At 47.1% G+C, this 8,578-nt stretch overlaps 1 protein-coding gene across 17 annotated transcripts in view; it reads left to right on the forward strand.

Annotated features, from left to right (window-relative positions):
- Positions 1 to 7,828, forward strand: part of CAMK2B (calcium/calmodulin dependent protein kinase II beta) — a 309,659-nt gene extending 301,831 nt beyond the window's left edge. For all 17 annotated transcript variants that reach the window (XM_020984059.2, XM_020984065.2, XM_020984060.2 and 14 more), the window contains one exon: positions 554 to 7,828. The gene's annotated coding sequence lies outside the window, so the exon portion shown is untranslated. The remainder of the gene's footprint in view (positions 1 to 553) is intronic.
- Positions 7,829 to 8,578: the final 750 nt, after the last annotated feature.

Genomic DNA, 8,578 nt, shown 5'->3' on the forward strand with positions numbered 1-8,578 from the left:
GGAGGCAGAAAATATAAATAGCTCCCCGTAAATAAACAGCAAATGTGTGTGTGCGTGTGTGTGTGTGTGTGTGTATGTGTGCATAAATATATATACATATATATGTATGTATATACAATATATATAATATATAGCAGTAAATATCTGGGAGTTTGGCTGTAAAAGACAAAAGAGTTATAGGATGATAGCTTGAAGGAATGGCAGGATTAAATGAAGGTTTCTTAAGGATCAGGAAGACTTGTGTATGTTTACAAGTGGTGGTAAAGGAACCAGTGGATAAGGAGAGATTGAAAGTGAGAGAAAGAGGAAAAGATTGATGGGGCAACCTGACAGGAGAAAGGAGGAAATGGGATCAAGATTTGGGAGAACAGTCACCAAGTCAGACCGTCTTAGGTTAGAAAGGAGCACTGCCATATTGGAGATGGCTATCTAACTCCTTTTCCCCCTCCCAAACGCCCCATGCTTCTACTCTGCCTGAGGCCCTCCTACTTCATCTTCCCCTGATTAAAGCACCCCGGTGCAGCACAGTGACAGGGCCCACCTTGTGTTTCAGAACCAGTACATCCTTTTGTGGTTTCATCCTGACGGAGACGGTGATTGGAGCGGAGCCGCCACTCGCCAGGTGGCAGCGCCCACCGCGTCAGCATGCTCGTGTCTGCCTCGTCCCTCCCTCCCCTGGTGCCTGTGTCTGCAGAAAACAAGACCAGATGTGATTTCTTTTTAAAAAACAAACAAACACACAAACAAACAACCGGCAACTACAACAACAACAACAACAACAACAACAAAAAGAGGAAAAAAATATACCACGATACAAAAAACAAAACTAGGGAAAAAAAAAGCTGTAAAAATCACTGGCGTTTGTGGGGCTTCAGAACCAACCAGCTGCTCCTCCCGTCCACAGCTCCATGTGTGTGTCTGTCCGTCTGTTCCTCGGCTGTCTCGGGTGACCAGGTGTTGCAATGAAAATGTCCACAAGGCTCCACCCCCTCTGTTGACCCCCGTGTTGAACGGTGTTAGTTTGTTAGATGAAAAAACAAAAAACAAAAAACAAAAAACCAAAAAAACAAAACCCACAAAAAAACAAGCACTAAGGTATTTTGCATTCTCTCTGCCAACGCATGGGCCTTTGCCAGTGGTGTACTTGCACGTGGCCGTCGTGAGCTGTTACCGTTTGTCTTTTCAGGGACGTGGGGCTGCCGGCTCCGGGTTTTCCTTTGCCTTTTTCCTCTAGTTGGCCTGTGGGTTGCTATCACTTCTTCCTTCCTTCCACCCAACGTTCTTTCTTTGGTTGAGGAGGGAAGAGGCGTCCCTGGGCTCTGTCCCTCCTGTGCCAGGCAGACTGCTGGTCAGCAGCATGTCCAGGGTTGTCAGAAAGTGACTCTGGGCTCCCAGACTCTGGATGGGCTGAGATCCCGGCACTCACACTAGGGGACATCCTCTATGCTTGTCATCCCCCTCAACTAAAGAGCCTGTTGTCAAGAACCTCCTTGTGCCATATTGGCCTCGTCTCTTACTCTGAAGCCTTGAAGGCTGGTGATGGCATGAAGGGCGAGCAGCTCTGGGTGAGGATTGTGAAGAGTGCTGAGGGGCATGGCTGGGAGAGGGGAAAGAGATGGGGAACAGGGACATGCTGGGTCCTTCTGGATCCAGATATTATATGCGTCTGCAGGCTCAGGAGTGGGGGAAGCCTGGGCCAGCCAGCTCCCAAGTGCCCAAGAGAGTATGCTAAGCCTCACAGAAAGGGGAACCCTAACTTCTGGAGACAAAGCATTATCTCCTACCGACTCTCATTTCCTTTCCTCAGCCCTAACAGCTTCACATATGGGAAGCACAGTCAGAGTAATTACTCTGTTTGACCAGGATCTTGACCCCCCCCCCCAACTGACAGAGATAACTCAGGAGCCGAGACTCCCAAACAACCAGCTATAGAAAATAAAGGCTTTGGGCCCTTAGGAAATAATCTTTCTTCTTGCCTGAAAGCAGCTTCTGCTTCTTCCCTCTGTCTGGTGGGTCTCTGCACAGTAGACAGTGAATGTATTGACAGCTCTGTGGCAGCTCCTCTGAATTTGGACCCAGAGAAGTCTGTTTCCTAGGGCCTACTGTCTCCTTTGGTTCTCTCTGGCCCTCTATCGGGGCATTCCAATCTCTTCTCTTATCAGGATAAGAATTGACAGCTCACAAAGGTTACATATAGACTGAAGCCTTTCTTCCTGGTACTGCAGCCCCTGAAATGGGGATAGAGAGGTTGTTATTCCCCTTTATGTTATGCCTTTCCCCCAACCTAGATGAATCAGCTAGGTCTTGTGGAGGACTACCCGGGGCTATTGTGTGCTCTCCTATGGAGAGGCCTCTGGTGTTGTGGGATGGAGGAAATCTGTGGGGAGGCAAGGACAGTCTCCACCACTCCCCCTTCATTGAAGGTGAGAGAGAAGGAGGGAATCCTGTAAATGGGAAGTCGGGTTAGTCCCACTGGCGACCAGAGTGAGTCTAAGACCGAGCAATCATTTCCTCAAACTCTGTCCAGTAGAGCAGTAAGGATTTGAACCTGGCTAGGTGGTTGGAAGTTCCCTAGAGAAAAAGGATACATTAGGAAAGAACAGTGGATCCTCTTGTTTCCCGGGGCTGAAAAAACTGTAGACCATAAGAGTCACATTAAGCCCTGTCATTGAGTTCCTTGGCCTGTGGTTGTGGTTTCGAGTGTCCATATTTGGATGGAAAGACAGGGCTTGTAGACTGACTGGGTGCAACCCCAGGGAATCCCGGGAATAGGGTAAATAGTGTCTGGTTGGGATTTCTTGGGAGCTAGAGATGAAGGATGGTTGGGAGGAAAATGCTTCCTCCAGAGACACGACCATCTGCATCCAATCCCTGAGAGGGCCTTACTTGCCCAGTGGGGCTGGTAGGCTGCAGTGAGCCATGATTCTTAAGTTGGAAGAGGAGTCATGCTGGTCACGTGGTGGGTGCTCAACAAATGTTTAAGGATGGCTGCTGCTGCCGCATTAATCAGTATCAACAGCCATCTGATTCATTTATTGATGACCTACTATGTTCAAGGACCATGTTGATGGATTGATTGGGAAAGGACAAGGGCTAGATGAATAATGTCAGAAAGCAGAAAAAAAACAATGGGGATGAATGACTTTCTTCTGGGAACTTCAAGTGCCTAACTAGGATTGGAAAATTAAAGGAAAGATGCTGTTCTGGGCTCTATTTTCATTTCCCCCCGGGATTGAGAGAATATCCTACGGAATTCCCACTGTGGAAATCAGGGACTTGGGACAGGAATCGCACTAGGGCTACTTGGCAAGGTCAGAGAAGAAAGAGGAAAGAAACATACGTCAGTCTGTAAGGCCTGTGCCTGGTGGTGAAAACATCTGGATTTGATGAGAGGCCAAGGGTCAGAAACTGACCCCCAGACAAAATAAGGGAAAGATGTGTTGATGACTGGACCTATGCTCCTAGTCTGAGATTCAGAAGTGAGCATTGTGATTCTTATGTTGGAGGTAAGCAGTGCTAGAGGTGGGGATGGACTTCATGGCATTCTTTAGTCTACTTTGTACCCTAGCCTCAAAACCTTGGGGCCTAACCATGTCAGCCTCCAGTGTAGATCTCCCCATCCCCTGGCTTCTATGCTTTGAAATAGCATACCTTCATTGGGCTTCATTGATGATTAGAAGCAGAATTAAGGTGAGAAGAATTCATGGGCTCCTGCCCCCACCTGGTGCATTGTCCTGAGACTTGTCCCTTCAATCCAATCTAACAAGTATTTATGAGGTGCCCGAATGTGCACGAGGCATTGTGCTAGGCACCAAGGTTACAGAGACAAAACAAAAACACATCCCTGCCCCTGAGGAGCATGTGGAAAAAGGCATTTCAGCCAAGCATTGCAGGTTATCTTATCACTTTAGCCAGGCAGTCCCAAGAAGGAGAGATAGGAGAGAAGAGAAAACGAAGCTGGAAGGAAGGGAGAGCAAATGGCCACCAGGGATGACCTGGACACAGGGTGCTGTTACATGGTTCTTTGTTATTTCAGGATCAGCCGGACCTAGAGTACAGCTGATGGCCTGAGGAAGGGGAGGCAGCTTAGATCAGTCTGGGGACCCTGAGGATGAGACTATAGGCTGAGGTGGCTGCCCCCTCCCCCATGGTCAGGGAAAATTCAGCTGGGGCAATGCTCTAATGTCTCTCTTTGTCTTAGTTTTGCAAATGTGGACGGTCCTTCCGCAAGGGTTATGTGTTGAGGATATATCCAGACCTCAGGAAGGGGAGGCAAAGACAGCATGGTGGCAGACCAGGATGCAGAAATTCAAGGCCTCTGCTTAGCTTCATTGACTCATTCATACCTTGATTCAAGGTTTGGGGGGTGGGGGTGGGAATGGGGGTGGGATGGCAGACAATAGAGAAAATTGACTCTCTTTGGCTAAAAATGTGTGAGTTGCTCAGGGATGAGTGCCCTAGACTTGGGGTAGTTGACGGGCTGATTGATCTCTTGCTGATGAATTCTGGTCCCATCCTTTCCCCATCCCATTTGGGTGTAGCAGTTACTTAATTGATCCAATGAGAGCCAGTCTATTTGATGACTACTTTTGCCTAGGCCAGAGACTTTTGGGGGCAGTTGGGTTAGTTTTGCAGGAGAGTTTTCCTCCTTGCCATGCAAAGTACCGTCCTTAACTCAGTGCAAGTATTTTGCTGTGGCCATCTGCACTGGGGAAGAAAATATAACCCAGAAAATGCATAGCTGTTTGAGGAAAGGTATGTGGACAGTGATGAAATATGGGCCAGGAGTTAGCGTGGAGGAACATCTCAGGTGTGACATGCTGAAAGTCATCAGGTGGTATAGTTTATTTAACTACCGCATTCCTTCCCTGGCTATAGACCAGGAGTTAGGAGCACTAAGAGGTGAGAAACATGGTGTAAGGAAGCAGCCATTGATCCCGTGTCATCTGCCATTCTCAGAGAAACCCTGGAGAAATCCACCCTGGCCTGGCTCATCTCTGATTCCTACAACTAAAGTTCAGAGGTACTTTATAATGAACCTAAAGGCCTGGAAGGGTCTGGGATTCTTATGTTCACCCCAGAGTGCACCCTGACCCTCAAGGCTGGGCCAAGATTAAAGTCCTTTGAACCAAGTTTACCAAGTGATCCTGGGCTACTGGGAGTGACTGGAGTGACCACCTTCAGGTCCTGGAAGCCACGTGGCCTTTTAGAGTTTGAAAGGAGAGGGGGGGTGGATTGTTTACTCCACCAATTTTCCATCATCCTTTAAAGACCCAGAAGTTAGAACCAGCCTGACTTCCTTTGACCAAGATGGTTCCCCATGTCTTAGAACAAATGACAGGTCTAAAGCAATAGACTGGAAGCTTGACTGTTGGGGTGAAGGAACCATCCCTAACACTCATACCAGTCATCTTCCTGCTGTAAACATAACGAAACAAAAATGTATAGGATACATCTCCCAGGGTATGGCAAGGTAAAGGCTCTGCTCCCAGGGACCATAGACGCCTCTCAGGTAGAGCGCAAGGTGTTCACAGAAACTCAGCAAACCTTTGAGTCAGTTCCTGGCACAGATATTGAGCACCCTAATATCAACCCACGTGCATATAAACGTACATACATACACATACACAAAAATGCTTTTGTTCATAAACATGTCCGCACTCCTACATGGACTTGAGCAGTGATTTCAAAATGCACTTTTCAGATACCCCAAAATGTTTCTAATTAAAAACATACATCCTGGGGAGTTTTAAATTGAAGAGTGAAGTACGGCCTGGTAAGGACAGAATAGGTATTAACTCCAAAAAGAATAAGAATGCGTCTGAGCAGAAGGTAGCACTGCTTGAACAATGTAACAGTTTTGTTCACGGGGACTCTACGCATAGGCAAGCGGTGGTGTGCACCCAGGCAGCCAGCAGGCAGGGCCAGGTGGAAAGTGTCTCCTTTCCACACAGCCAGAATACTTCATCCATTATAATAGCACAGTCATAAAGGCCCTTTGGAATGGCTGTAAATGTTACACAGACTTCCTTTCTATGTCACATCAGAGTGACTGCCAGAAGGTGAATCTGGCACTGGGGATCCCAGCAATTCCTTTATCCCTTAACTACAATTCTATCCCCTCTCCAGATCTATTAAACTCATTTCTTTTCTCTGAAACCCCAGCAGATCTCTGGGATGAGGTAGGGGTTAAACTTCCTAACCCATTTTACCCTTCCAAACCCTAATGTCTTCCCAGTGTTGAGCATACACTCGAGCAGGTTGAAGCACTGTTGTGAGTGGGTGATGATAGAATTGGTGGGCACTGTCTAGAGGGTAAGGGTTAAGCCCTGACCACATTACCTGGATCAACAGGAAAGAGATTTCCTGGAGGGAGGAATGTTCTGGAACTTAGCTCATAAGGGAGCTTGAGGTTTGAAGATAGATTGAAAGTGTAACCTAAAAGTAGAAAAATGAATAGGTGGGCCGATGGATGGATGGATGGATGGATGGATGGATGGATGGATGGATGAATGAACGGATGGATGGATGGGTGGGTGGGTGGATGGGGAACTTGAGAGAGGTGAGGGTGATGCCTTAATCCTCCATGGTTAGGAAAGGGGAGCTGTGTGTAGCTCTCTTTAGATGGGATTTTCCCATTTAGTTTGCATGTGTTTGTCTTCTGGGAAAGAGTGAGTTGGCAGTGGGAGCCCAACAGAAGGATGGAAATTGTATAATGGAATAATTCTGTATAATGGAATAATCAGATGATCTTGAAGGCTGGGAGGGACCGGGCAGCTAAGACAAAGGCACTAGAGGGTGAGGACAGAGTAGGAGGTGAGAAGATCTGGAATCAACTCAGTGGAAATACAAATTGGATTAAATCAATTGGATTAAATCAATTGCATTTAATCCTGAGATAAGGGGCATCTCTCACTGGCCATATTTTTGCCCCATTCCCTAGAAGCCACCCAGACAACCCCCTAACACAATTCACTTTTAATTTAAGTGGGGATTTCTTTATCTTTTCCTCCAAATGAAGGAAAGTGAGGGGAAGGAAGGGGAAGAAGGATGGGTAATCAGGTGGTCCCTGGTTGAGAGTAAAACAGAACTCTGAGCCCACAGAGGAGAGATCAGGAATAGAAGCTCTTTCAGTGGCAAACCCACAATGTACACCCATTTCAGAATCACCAACAAAATGACTGGAAGGTACTGGGCTGCCCTCTTGTGACTGGCGGAGTTTTCCCTCAGTTTTCTTTTAAGTGATTTTTGAAAGTTCCCTGAATAAGAGGACACTAGGCATTTCTGCCTGGGGCCAAGTCTGGGCAGGGAGCTTTTAGGGTAAGAGAAACATCACTCCTGCTCTACCCCAACAAGGAGTGTGACCCAGTATTTAGCAGCAAAGGGGACCACGGAAAGCCTGTCCCACCTCCTACCCTTTTGTGTCCTGGGGCCTCTTCACTCTCCTTTACCAGTCATCTTGTTATTACTATGGAGCTGCGTGTCTGGGGTTATTTGGGGATTTTCGGGGGAGGGAGGAGGGGTAATTTTTTTTTTTGCATGACCTCTAAAGAGAAAAACCATATAAACCCAATGATAGCTAGGTATACATAACTTTTGGCATGTGTATATCTATCTATCCTGAGGAAGAGAACTTGATGAAAGATGAGCACTCTGCTCTGTGAATGCTGGGGGATCTTTCCTCTTTTCTGACTTTCTCTTCTTTCTTTTTGCTGAATTTCATTGTCTTTTCTTTCTGAGCCTTGTAAGTGTAAAAACAAAAATGATTCTCATTTTGTTCTGTCTCGGGAAACTGCAAATAAAACAAACAAAAAAATGGGACAAACTGTTCAGTGTGTGGTAGCTTGCTTTTTACCTTAACCTGGCTCTACCTTTGACTTTGCCTCTGGCCTAAGTCACCTTCGGCCTTTCCCACTGGGTGGCCTTATAAACACTGCATGCCTGCCCCTTTTCCCCAACCCAGAATAGTAGTCCTGGAAAAGTTCCGTATGCTCATCTGGGACAGATGAGAGCTGGCATGGGAGCTGGCCTTGACCCTTTGGTTGAGCTTGTTGGTGAGATGAATGGGACCATAAATGCCCAATGAAAGTCAGCATCATCACCATGAATTAAGAGTGAAGGCTGGCTCAGCTCTGGGTGGCTTTTACTCGTACCAACTCCTGTCAGTGCCCTAGGATGCCACTTCTCCCTAGGAAAAAGACAGTTCAGGCCAGCCCCACTAGCTCATCTCTTTATTTTGGATCTTTCTAGATCCTTGGTGCCCAGGGAAAGAGATCAGACACCAATTACACAAACAAAAACCACCCTGCCAACCACAGAAGGTCCCTTGTAACCTCCACTTTCTGTCTATGACATCTTCTAGTCTTCTCACTTTTACCATGCTCCCTTCCGGACTCACTGCACTTATGTACCAAGACCCCTCCACACCCTCACTATGCTGGGTTTGGGCTTGCCCTCCAGCATGAACAGGGACACAGCTAAGTCAAGTCCCCTGTGGAAGTCAGACCACGAGGGATAGACTGACTGTATCTGAGATGTAAAGGGGCATCAGGGGATAGTGGTTGGCAGTGATACATAA

This window comes from Phascolarctos cinereus, unplaced genomic scaffold, assembly GCF_003287225.1.
Source record: "Phascolarctos cinereus isolate Bilbo 61053 unplaced genomic scaffold, phaCin_HiC Scaffold_2;HRSCAF=192, whole genome shotgun sequence".
Lineage (NCBI taxonomy): Eukaryota > Metazoa > Chordata > Mammalia > Diprotodontia > Phascolarctidae > Phascolarctos > Phascolarctos cinereus.